This window comes from Palaemon carinicauda, chromosome 1 (assembly GCF_036898095.1).
Source record: "Palaemon carinicauda isolate YSFRI2023 chromosome 1, ASM3689809v2, whole genome shotgun sequence".
Classification (NCBI taxonomy): domain Eukaryota; kingdom Metazoa; phylum Arthropoda; class Malacostraca; order Decapoda; family Palaemonidae; genus Palaemon; species Palaemon carinicauda.
In genome coordinates, this window is record NC_090725.1 from 266,689,891 (window position 1) to 266,704,287 (window position 14,397).

A 14,397-nucleotide genomic window follows, 5' to 3' on the forward strand; every position below is an offset into this window, starting at 1 on the left:
TAAATTGGGAATTAACTAAACCATTTGTTAAACAATAATGTTATATTAAAAGGCAAATACTAATTTCCAAGCAGTAGTAAGGTAGACGATTCATCGACATGAGAATAAGCAGATAATAAAATTTCATAGAGAAATGAATAAATAGAATATACACATAAATATGACGTGTCTGTCCCACATAAGTAAAGATTGACTAATTCATTTACTAGTTACCTTATAGACGTTACATCATGTCACCGACAAAAAAAAATGTATGCATCTGAAATTTTTCCTGATCTTTCATAACTATGTCTACAAGGAGCAAAACTTTGGAAATCTTAATATACTACATCTATCAAAATTGTGTATCCAATTTCATAAAGGAGTAAAGATTCTTCTACAAACTTGTAAAGTTCGCTGTAATTAAAAACAACTTCCTCTACAAGCATTCTTGAGAGAATAGACATTTTCGTTTTGATATTTAGAGTAAAAGTCATCTAAAGACTTCTAGACTTTGTAATTCAACAAGTAAATGCCTCACAGTGAGGTGTACCAAACAATCCCAAGATGGTTGGGGCTGCCCTACCCTTGGATTACCCTAACATTGAAAATCCCTGAGCCAAACGTATGGGGGTCAATTCAAAGACAGCAAACAATACTTCCATGGGAGAGCTGATCTGGTCAATTCCAGTACTTTCAGCCAGACTCTCCCATGTGTGCTGTCATGTCCCCCCTGATTGAAGCCCTTACAAGGAAAACAAAGTCGCTATGTGGTAGAGGAATATATTTCAGAGCTGCAGTTATGAAGTCGGATAACTTATAATAAATAAATCAAATAATACTGTTTCATTGCCAGCCATACAAACATGAACTAACACTCCACCAAATTTAATTGTCTGGTCTTTTTGTTCTTACGAAAATTATTCTTAATTATTTAAAACTAAAATGTGCTTAGAATTGAAATTTTCAAAAGACTGCACTCTTAGAAACTCTAAGATTCATAAAATCTCATTCCGCACAAGTAAAACGCTCTTTGAAAATTCTGCCGTGAAAACGGAAGAGGAAATAGGTAAACCCCGACAGCAATCTACACCTGAAAAAAACGATGGCTCAAATCTTTGACATAGAAATTTTGACTTATTATAAAGCGTAACAATACCACTCTTCATCAGTCAAGTCCTTAAAAAGAAATTCCCATTGCTTAACTTCAATGCTAAGAACTTGTATATGTGCATGACTTAGAAAATCCTTTAACATAAAATAAAAGGTTATAGCATTCATGGATGACCCCTTTAAAATGGGAAATGTGGTTCATTTGAAATTGAAAGGTATAAACTGGAAATTTAGGTCCACAAGAAGCTCACTGACACTAAATTGGAGATGATCTAACCATCCATGACCCCCAGTTTGGGAAGGAACCCCTAATCTAAAGTCTCCTGTGGTAATTATGGTGAGGCAAATAATTACTAGTAAAACCTAGAAGGGAAGTGCTTAAGTCGCAAGTATTTAGATTCATAGATAGTAAGAAAGGGGGAAAATAGCAATAAGATGCTTTGGTTAACAATTTAAAAGATGAGGATTCCAAGAATATTAACTAATCGGTGGTAGAAAGCATATATTTAAACCCGTTCTCAACCAGAAACAGTTAGCAGTTTTGTCCCAGATACCCCAATTTGCCTCTAAAATTATGAAAAAATATATTGCTGTAATGGAACGATAATTGGAGACCAATATTTTGTAAAGTATAGAATTCTCTAAAGTTCCCAGCCATGTGGAAAGTTATGTTCTTTAAAAATTCTAATGATAAAAGCTCATTACGAAAAGTTTCGTATTTACGGCGGATGCATGATTGATCATACCTACTGAGAGCTGTTTGCTTAAACTTTGCAATTCATACAAGTTTTATCAAGAGGGAAGTTATATTGCAGGATTCTTTCCTTTGTGCGATAAAATCTATTATTTTTGCCTCATTGCTTTATGTTGTGTAAATTTTAGAAATATTAAAAAAGTAAAACTAACAGAAAGTAAGAAAATATAAATGGTAAAAGTACACAAGGGAGAGGGAAACACGAGGAAAAAAATAATGGAATAAAGACAAAAAATATCAAAATAAACATGTTACGAAAAAATATAGATAATTGCTAAAACAAGAGAGAGAGAGAGAGAGAGAGAGAGAGAGAGAGAGAGAGAGAGAGAGAGAGAGAGAGAGAGAGAGAGAGAGAGAGAGAGTTACAAGGATTGTGGATGTCTCAAAGACAAAACTTTTTAGTCTATCCGCGGAGACTCCATATGCTCTTTGGAAGAGCGATTTAGTTTAAGCATTTAGAGAGTTCTTATGATCTTGTCTAACTTATTCTTGAACTCTATTCCAAGTACTTGCTACCTTGTATGCAAAGAAATTGCCACAATGACTGGTGTAAATTTTCAATTTCACTTCTGGACTGATTTGTGTTAAGCGTGAATAGATGGTCGTAATCTATATTTGTTATTCCTTTAAGAATTCTGAATACCTCTATTAAATGTCCCCTTGGTCGTCGAGTTTGTAGATCAAATAAATTCAAACGTTCTATCCTCCATCTGTATCCAAATTGCCTAACATGTTGGAATTAGTTTGGTGGCCCTAGCTGGAACTGCTTCTAGTCTATCTATATCCTTCTGAATACTTGGAGCCCAAAATTGGACTTTATATTCTAAATATATGAGAGAGAGAGAGAGAGAGAGAGAGAGAGAGAGAGAGAGAGAGCATTTGGGGATTATCTTCTTCCGTTCTGCCGAGTCATTGACGCTCAACAGTTAAAAATAAAAAATAAAAAACATAACTGTGAATAAAAGAAATTGGTAAAATAAAATCTCACAGATGTTAAAACGTAGATGAAATAATATGTATACAAAAATAAAATGGATCATATTTTTCAGATTTCGAGTATGTAGGCACTATTTTACTCTAGGAGGATAGCTTCCTAAATAAAAATGAGAATACAAAATGAACTGCAGTAGAGTTAAAAGCTTGAAATGTTTGTGTCCTAGATAAAAAAAATACTGAAACAACTATAAAATGTTAGCTTCTACATTTATATAAAAAGCGCATAGTTATAACTCGAACTTTTTCATAGAGAACCTTGGAGGGGATATAACTTCAGAGCAGGGGTTTTCTGTCAACAAATGTTCGACAGTCACGGGTACTAAGCAAGCAACAACCAAAGCCATTAAAAAATATAAAATTTACTCCGAGTGCAGATTTCCTCCACAGCAGCTTATTTCTCAAAACCAGCTTACCTGGTTCATTCGGTCGACCTTTTGCTCAACCTTTGACATAGGACTTTCAAATTTGAATCACTTCCACGTTACAACATAACTATTAGTCCCTGAAAGTTTCACTACACTGAGTAAAATTGTGGCCAGAACGTTGTTCCCAAACATAGACAAACAGGAGCAAAAACATAACCTCCTCCCAACTTCGTTGGCATAGGTAACTATGTGCAAGTAGTGTATACCTAAACCGAATACGATGCAAAACCATTTCCTTTCGTCCTAGCACATACCTGTTGAACATTGCATTTTTTTTTTTTTTTTTGCACTTCAAGTTCCACTGCCATGTAGGTCTGGGTCTTCCAACTCTTTTGGTGCTTTGATAAGCCCCGTTGAAAGTCTGGTGAACTAATCTCTCTCGGGGAGTGCGAAGAGCATACCCAAAACTACCTCCATCTGCCCCTCACCATGATCTCATCGACATAGGGCACTCGAGTAATCTGTCTTATAGTTTCATTTCTAATCCCGTCCAGCCATTTAACTACCAATATTCTTCTGAGGGCTTTGTTCTCAAATCTACAAAATCTGTTGGATAATGTTTTATTGTCATACCACGAGTCATGTCCATACAGAAACACTGATCTCACTAACCCGATATATAGCCTGATTTTTTGTTTTTTGTGTAATTTCTGGCAATTTGTTTTCAAAATTTTATTTAACCTAGCCATTGCCTGACTTGCTCTTTTCAATCTTTCATCAAATACCCTGTATTAGAGATCATAGTTCCTAAATACTTGTATGATTCTACCTCATTAATCCTTTCTCCTTCCAATGATATTTCCTCTTCCATTGGACATTCCGTTCTCATCTGTCTTTTTTCTATTTATCTTGAGCAAAACCTCCTGTGATATTTCATGCAATCTGGTAAGCAGGCATTGTAAATCCTGTGGTGTTCTGCTATCAAGGACAGCATTATCAGCATATTCTAGGTCACCTAACTTTCTATCACCAATCAAGTCCAATCCTTTTCCACCAACTCTGACTGTTCTATGCATTACAAAATCCATGAGGAGGATAAACATGGGTGACACATTCCCTTGGAGTACTCCACTGTTCACTGGAAATTCATTTGATAGGACTCCACTAACATTAACTTTCCACTTATTATGCTCATGAACAGACTTAATAAAGTTTATATATTTATGAGGAACTCCATAATAACGCAGGACTCTCGACAAAATTGGCCGGTGCACAATATCAAAGGCTTTTTCCTAGTCCACAAATGCCATCAACAGTGGATTCCTATATTCCAGACATTGCTGTACATGGTCTTAAAATGAAAATTAGGTCAGTAAAACTTTTACCTTTTCTAAATCCCGCTTGTTCATCTCTCAGCTTTTCATCAATCTTTCTCTCTAGGCTCTTTAGAATGAGCAAACTATATATTTTCCTGACAACTGACGTCAGTGTGATGCCTTTGTAATCACTGCAATCAGTCAGATCTTTTTTTACCATTTTCACCAACACTCCTAGCTCCCATTCAACAAGGGAAATGACATCACTTTATCATGTTGTATATCACAAAATATGCAATTGAATTGTGCACATTTTGGTGCTAGTTTCATGCACATTAGATAAAAATTGACCACGACCGCAAAAAGACATTCTTCATCTTTTCGTGAACTTGACTTTTGACCCAATCACTCCCAAAATCTAATGAAATTGTCATTGGATCATGGCTAATCCCCCAACCACATTTTATGAGATTCAGTCAAATAGTTTTTGAGTTATGGGAATGGCAGTCACACACATACGAACATACGCCTATCAAATCCTGACCTTCGCCGCAACAAAGGTGGCGAAGTTACCGATAAAAATTTTGATTCCATCTCTCTCTCTCTCTCTCTCTCTCTCTCTCTCTCTCTCTCTCTCTCTCTCTATATATATATATATATATATATAAACACACACACATATATATATATATATATATATAAAAATGCTTGTTTATGCAACCCATCAAAAATGAAATATTTAGATATGTATACACACGCAACCCCCTCTCAATAGGGTATGACTATTCTTTCTCCCCACTGCCCGAGGGACGGGGAGAGCTGGGAGTCCCGGTTATACATACATAATATACCCAGGCACTCTTTATCAGCAGATTTCCCCACAGCGAATTCAATTTTACACAGTTGACCACTATTTATCATCAACAAATTCACTTATAAAAAGACAAAAGAAAAATGTAGCTGAGCATTAAATAGTATAAAAAAAAAAGTACTTCCAGAGAGGGGGATTACTGCCAACTCTGCCAGAACCAAAGGAAAATCCCATTTGCGACCCTGAGAATTCTCATATAAAAGTAAATAATAATTATCTTTTAAATTTCACACTCAAATGAAAAAAAAAATGATAGTTATGGCTGAATGCATCAAATACAATTCTTTTATTACATTTCTAGACATTTCTTCAATAAAAAGTCAGTAATTTTATTTTAGAAAATAATAGTTTTAATTTAAAATCACACGCCTTTTTTAGAAAGTGAACTATTTAAACTTATGACAAAATATGAACTATTAAAATTCTATAACTCGTCCCCCATTTCTTTTTCTTTCTTGAGAGAGAGAGAGAGAGAGAGAGAGAGAGAGAGAGAGAGAGAGGCGGTTGGATTATTGTTTTAAAGATCTTAGGTTGTATTTTGTTCTTGAAGAATTACAAATATGGAAAATGAATGTTGAGTAGAGATGGTTTGTGTGTATATATATATATATATATATACATATATAAATATATATATATATATATATACATATATAAATATATATATAAATATATATATAAATATATATATATAAATATATATATATATATATATATATATATTTAGAGAGAGAGAGAGAGAGAGAGAGAGAGAGAGAGAGAGAGAGAGAGCGATTTTTTAGAGTAATTTTCAATTTTTAACAAATAAATTGATCGAATTATGAAAATAAAATCATATATTCTATGATTTTATTTTCTAACATGAAAAAACACAATTTATAGAAAAGAAAATTGTTCACATACAGTAAAAAAGAAATAGACCTAAGTTTGACTGAAATCCGTTAACCAAGTAATACAAACTGCCAATGCAAGATATATATGACACATACTGACGAAAAGATAAGAGAGAAAAGACATGCTAACCAAACAACGTCCAGCACTGACGGTATATCTTTGAACAGAATTTCTAACTTCTTTCTTTCATGTGGATATACTGCATTTTCAATCAAAGGTAAGCAAGACCGGCAAACAGATCGACTGACATATCGACACATTCTTCCTTAAAGCATATCTTGGTACGAAAATGTATTATGGTACCAAGTCCGGCTGATGTCGTTCCATCTATGTACAAGAGGTGTGATGGCAAAGTAAGTGTGGCAGACACACTAGCGAATAATACCAAACTTTTTACAACACAAAATGAAAATCTCCCCGCGCATTCCTCTACAAATAATAATCTACCTTTTCACGTAGATTAGCAGAAATCCCTTCAACTGTGCAAGACTTAAGAGTACAATCCAATTGTAATAGCCGCACTCAGGAAATAAGAGTTGTCTTCATTTGCATTAAGTTTACTTTTAACCTCTTGAATCGTGCTCGGTCGAGTGGAAATGATAAATTAATTGCGAAACGCACACTGACCTACAGGCAGGTACACAAAGAGACAAAACAGAAAAATAAAATACTTTATATATGTTCACTCAGATCTATGCATGAAGGTCTGCCTTTACACTAAGGTTAAATATGATCTCTTCAACTATGTAATCATGACGGACGAACTGAACGATAGTCACAGGATTATTATTATTATTACTATTATTATAAGCTAAGTTATTACCATAGTTGGAGAAGCAGGATGCTATAAGCCCAAGGGATCCAACAGGGAAGAATGGCCCGCTAAGGAAAGGAAACAAAGAAATAAATAAACTACAAGAGAAGTATTAAACAATCAAAACAAAATATTTTAAAAATCAGTAACACTATTAAATCAGACCATTCATATACTGTATAAACTATAAAAACTTCAAGACTAACAGAAAGAAAAATAAGATAGAATGGTGAGCCCGAGCATACCCTTAACCGTGAGAACTCTAATCCAAGACAGTGGAAGGCCATGGTACAGAGACTATGGCGCTACCCAAAACAAGAGAACAATGATTTGATTTTGGAGTGTCCTTCTCCTAGAAGAGCTGCTTACCATAGCTAAAGAGTCTCTTATACCCTTACCAAGAGGAAAGTAGCCACTGAACAATTACAGTACAGTAATTAGCCCCTTGAGCTAAGAAGTGTTTGGTAATCTCAAGTGTTGTCAAGTGTAAGAGGACAGAAGAATGTGGAAAAATTAGGCCAGATTATTCGGTGTAAGTGTAGGCAAAGAAAATATGAGATGTAACCAGAGAGAGAGAGAGAGAGAGAGAGAGAGAGAGAGAAAGAGAGAGAGAGAGAGAGAGAGAGAGAGAGAGAGAGAGAGAGATCCAATGCAGTACTGTCTGGCCAGTCATGTGATCCAAGAACTTTATAGCAGTAGTATCTCAACGGATGGTTGGCGCCCAGGCCAAACACGAACAGACACAGTAGCGGGAACAGACTGACGATCTCATTTCACCAACATCCGTTCATGATTGTTTACCTGGATAAATTCCGACTTACATCAAAGCGGAAAAAATATAGCCATCCCGAAGGTCCCTATATTTATATTGACAAAACTCGGGAAATAACATAGAATAGTTAATAAAAGAAAAGCTATGATCTACAAATTAGGCTGAGAACACATTTTTGGTAATATTTTAGTTGCAATAAATTAAATATTGCAAGAACTTATTTATGTGAATCAATGAAAATGCTTAGTTGGAATAAAGGATGAAGCCGAATTAGAGTTTCAGTCTCCTCACACTATATGCAACAAATAGAAGTCTCGTCAAAGGGGAAATGCTAAAATAAAATGGAAACTGATATGATAAACATATATGACATAGGTCAATAAAGAAGGAAAGAGATATATACTTGATTCATAACATGGTGAGCACAAACACGTTCTCTTAGCCTTACACCCGCAATTTTCCGCAAACGACCTAAAGAAAAACAGCAGGAACTAACAAAGGAGGCATATTCGGATAAATACTGCTACAAAGACTCTGCAAAGTGAGTAGCTCATACTAACCTTACAGGACCATACACTAAGCGGGTATCGGAATGATAGATGGTTTGGATATTATTAAAAGAGAAATATTAATTACTTAATAACAACAGATCGGGAAAAAGATGTTTCCAGAATTGAGTCTGTCGACAACGAACATGCCGAACTCGACTAATGGCAACAGATGTTAAAAGTCATCAATTGATTCGGAATAAAAAGACAAATCTGAAAATTTGGACGCTTCTAGAGGTCTTTCTTCTCTCCAGACGCTTGTAGGGACCTTCATTCTCCCTATACTTTGTTGAGATCTCTCTCTTAAGACGCTTGTAGAGGCCTTCCCTCTCTCCATACGTTGTTGAGATATTTACTCTGCAGACAGTTGTAGTCACCTTCACGCTCTCCATACCCTTCTAGAGACCTTGTCTCTCTTTAGACGCTTATAGAAGCCTTCTCTCACTAAAAACCTGTGGAGGCCTTTCCACTCACTAGATACTTGTAAAGAATTTCCTTCTCCCTAGACTCACTCTCTCTCTCTCTCTCTCTCTCTCTCTCTCTCTCTCTCTCTCTCTCTCTCTCTCTCTCTCTCTCTCTCTCCTCCCGAAGTGCTCTCGAAAAACCCATTATCTTTCAAGCATCAGTAAAAGGCATTGCAAACAATCGATACAGATGTATTGAACTTTTCAATACGCAAAGCAGGATCCGTGACCCAGATTAATTGATCTAATCCATACTTGAATATTTATATATTTATGTATTTTTACAGAGAGAGAGAGAGAGAGAGAGAGAGAGAGAGAGAGAGAGAGAGAGAGAGAGAGAGAGAGAGAGAGTGTTCTGTTCTAATTTCATCTGAAAAAATTATATATATATATATATATATATATATATATATATATATATATATATATATATATATATATATAGTGTGTGTGTGTGTGTGTTTATGTGTGTGTGGTAAACAAAGTGAGATTATGAAATGTTAAATGCCACTTTTTCTATTAAGACAAGTATTTGAACAGATGGTCCTACCAGTTTTAACTCAAGCATCCAAAACTTTGAGCCTTACTAAAGCCTTAGAACATGAGCTACTCAAAGATCTATGGAAAGAATAATAAAGGGAATGCCAATAAGAGACACAAAAAGAGTAACACGGATACGAGAGCAAAGTGAAGTAGAGGATATTCTAACAGCTTACGAAAAAGAAATGAACACGGATAGGACATATAATGAGAATGACAGATAATAGAAGACATTAACCCTAGATAGGAAATCCCGGGCCAAACGGCACAGCTCCCCCTGTACTTTTGTATTTTCCGCCAAATTTTTCCCACAATTCATACTTCCTTGGCTCAGTTGGTCCTTTGGTGGGCATTTCAACACAAGTTCTTCACACTGTAAGGTGTGTAACGTGCTGCTCCTCTTCATCCACTTTTGGTGAGTAGTCATGTATCCAAATGGCACAGCATTTCCTAATATGATAGTATATAGTGAAAAATATATTTTTCAGAAAAGGCCATTACCGCAAGTAAATAACATAATGACTATGTTTTGAGAGTGTAATAGCCTTATTAGATCTTGTACATAGTGAGACATGACTTACTGTACATTATTCCATATATAGTATTATTGATTTTTTTTTTTCGTGTGATAAAATGCCCAGGAAACGTAAGAGAACACTGTCCAGTTTCGACTTAGATGCCTTGGTGAATGCCTCAGCTTTTGATAGGTTATTGTACACTACCCATGAAGCAGGAATGGACAGTGACATTTCTCATTATGGGTTTACTGGGTCACCCCACCTCCTGGCCCGTCCACCTCCTGTGTCTTGCCTTCACAATCGCAGACTGTAATTTAGTGTGAGATTGGTACTTCAGGTTCCATGCAAGCACTGATAACACCTCACAAAGACCCTCTACAGACTGACAGCTAGCCAAACAAGGACATACTGCTCGTACTGTGTGAGGGCAGTCTGTCCGCGACACTACAGTGTCATTTGCAACAAATGTTAAGATGATGATGAAGACATCAAGTAGCAGGTAACTGTATTTGTTTCATATTGCATTCACACATTGCAAATATACTAGAAACAAAGTTATTAGAAAAAAAAGTTTTATTGCATATACAAGCATAAAATTCACCAGAACATAATATCATCATACCTGAAAACTCAAGTGTTTGCTGCTGGAGTGTAAATAATAAATATGTCCGTTTTTATTTATTCCAGGACCGATGTTTCCTGTGGTTCCCAGGATGAACAAGATGCCTAAAGGATTCTTTATAGTTCCTAGTTCATATATTCGAAAATCTTTTTTGCTGAATGAAGTGTCTTTTTATCATTACAGTACCTCAATTGATAAGATCTTTTTTATATAATTTTTTTTAATAAATCAAAAATATATTCTGTTAAGTTTAATTGTCATAATTGAGGGGTGATATTTGTTCAAGAATATTATTTTTTTACTTTTGTATAGTTTTGGTAAAATAAAGCATGTTTGCATATTTATTTTTTTTCATTTTTTCATACAATGATTCCATATGGATTGGCGAACTAAGAGAGTTTGTGGGTGTGAACTGGCATAGAAAGACCACAAACAGACAGATATATACGTTATCATCATCAACCACTCGAAAAAATGAGAAAAGTGTTTTAATAATTATCCATAATAAGTTTGTATGTAATTAATCATTTGGAAAATTTAATTATAATAAACTTGAACGCTAAAGTTGGAAGGAATATTCAAGGGATAGAGAATGTGATGGGAATCGAGGGTCTTGGCGAAGTTGCAAATGAAAATGGGAAACATTTCATAAGTTACTGTACAACAAACAATTTTACCATTGGAGGTACTCTTTTTCAACACAAGAACAACTACAAATATATATGGACTTCATCATTTGGCACTTACAAAAATCAAATAGATCACATTGCCATTAATAGAGAGAGAACAAGGACTTTGAGAAATGTAAGAAGCTATAGAGGTGTAAATATTGGTAGTAATCACCAGCTCCTCGTTGACACACTGAAATTAAAACTGAAAGCACCCAACAGAAAGGTAGATAGAATACCTAGGTTTGATACAACTAAGCTTTCAGAAGAGCACAGAGAAACATTTGCAATTGAATATAGGAATCGATTTGCAGTCTTAGACACTTAAAAAGACGAAGAATGGTGTGATATTAAGAATATATATCAGTCTATTGCTTGTGAAGTCTTGGGACAAGCAGTTAAAAGGAGAAAGCCATGGATATCAAATGATACATGTGATACTATAAAAAGGAGACAAAGACAGAAATTGATTGTTGAAAGTTTTCGAGGAAGTGTTGAAAATTACACGATAGAGCACGCTAAGTATTTAAGTATTGATAGTGAGGTCAAAAGAAAAGCCAGGAATGACTGGAGAGAATATTTAGACAGTAAAGCAGATGAGGCTGACAAAGCTATGAATTCAGGAAGTGGCTATGGTGTAAGAGTCTCTCCTAGAATTATTAATGAAATTTCGACTGGGGCAAAGAAGAAGCATATACCCATCAAAAACAGAGATGGATCTGTTATAACAACAGAAGATGAAGGAAAACAACGTTGGATGGAACACTTTAGTGAGATTAAGAAGCGGAAATATGAAGGGAATAATTTTATTGATATACCTGAAGCTGATGAAGACCTTGATGTGCCCATGAATGAATTCAGTGTGTTTAAAGTCGAAGCTATCCTAAAAAAATAAGAGACGAAAAGCCCCGGGATACGATGGAATAACTGCCGAGATTATACTGGACGAAAATGAAGTGACTCCTAAATTATTGTTCGTCCAACCCTTGAACCTATCCAGGAAAATTAACGAGCTCTATTGTCAAGCTCTTCCCAGATTTGTAGAGATTAGGCACCTGTGTTAATTTATTCATTTCTAAACAACTCCATCTTCACACCCTTTCTGTCTTTCCACTCCCACTCTTGGCAGAAACTACCCAGTACACTATCTTCCAGGACTGACCGCCCCATGGATCTTCCTGACCAATGATGAACTTTCGAGGTGGGCTTCACAGCTTCACCCCGCCAATCTTTTCTGCCCCCTCCAATGTCCCTCCCACATGACCCAGTATATGCCATACATTTTCTATTAGCTGGTTTATGACATGACTATGGTCAGTTGTTGAATACCCACTTCAAGTGCCTGCCCGCTCTCTTGGTTGGTTACACTCTACCTGTTTTTCTATTTGGCCTAATATAATCTTTGTAAATATCTTACATATTACAGAGACCAAACTTATTGGGTGATAATTTTTCAGATTTTTTGCGTCTCCCTTTTTGTGAATTAGTATAAGCTGTAGGTATATAGTATTCTTACAGTCATTTTGGGTAAAGTTCAGCCAGTTTTACTACAATGAAATTTCCTAGGAGTACCTATTTTGTATAGCTAAACTAAACTCATCAGATTTTTCTCCTTAAAATTTGCTTTGCACTTTCTTTTCTTAGATCTAAACAAATATTACATCTCACAATTCTATGGCTGCTTGATTTTACCTTGTTTAACTTTTCACCGAGAATAAAATCTATTTCAATTGGGCCTTTACATGTCCATTTTCTGTGTTATTTTTATAGAAAAAAAAAATGTCCATGATTTTAAAACTCTTTTTTTCTGCATATTCTACGAGCAAGTCGCTTCCACCATTCCCTGCGCTTACTGTGACAACGCATCTGTTAGATTCTAACAGAGACACGAGGTGAATGCAAATGAGGTTTATTCAGGAAGACAAGGGGATTTTATACAAACAGTTGAGAGCAAGAATTGCACAAAATTCAAATAGTACAAAACATGAGATAACAAGCTTAAACAGGTTTATATTATCAGTGCGGGGGAGCGAGAGATGATAACAAAAGCAATAACGTTGCAGTGTACGAGCGTGTATGAAACACGTGCTACTCTAGATTTATCTACTGCTGATTCTCCTCTCTTCTTTAGACTTACTTTAGCACTGAAATCACAAAAAGCAACTGCACACACACACATATAGTGTGTATGTAAAAATAAGTGACAAACAAGCTATCATTACCAAATCACATGAGTATTGAGACAGTTTACTCTCATAGAAATTATGTATGATAAGTATTCCTATCCCCTGCATGGTTTGAACCATGTTTTCATAAGGTAACCAATTGCATAACAGATCACCAAGGTATCGGGAGAAATTTTGACCCCTCTTTCGATTGATTGGTTGATTGATTGATTTGAAGTTCATTGGCATCCTGACTATACCTTTCGAATATAAATAATGTACTGGGAATATAAAACTAACCAACGAACCGAACTGAAACCAAGTAGGTTATACCATGCAGTTACCGGTATCATTACACTGACCAATAATGTGACAAAAACACAACAGAGATTTTCTCTATAGATTAAATTCTTACGAATGACATGGACCGGGTCTTAAACAGTTAGAAAGGAGAGCTGGATATTTAAGAAATGTACACTTAGATTCAAAAGTCCGCCGACACTAAGGGGAAATCGCTCGTCAGAGGTCTCTAGTGTTACCGTGACAAAATAAATAAAGAGTTGGTCTTCTTACTACTTCTTAGGAAAAAATGGGCGGAGCCTTGTCCAACCTCAGCGAACACTGGGAAATATTACAAATCGAGTGGCCATACTTCATACTGTGGTATCATTTGACATCTCGACTATCCAATACAAACGCACAAAACACACACATATACACACACACACATATACACACACACACACACACATATATATATATATATATATATATATATATATATATATATATATATATATGTGTGTGTGTGTGTGTGTGTGTGTAGAATCTGTAAAAGCGTGTAGAAATTAATGGAGTGTCATAGCTTAACAATTCCTTCCGTTAGCAGCTACATTAGATTGTTCGGAGATCCGACATTGGTCCTGTTCAGGTTTCATTTATGGCTCGATGCAATAACATATTCATAAAAATCACTAAAAATTAGTTTTACAGGCCTT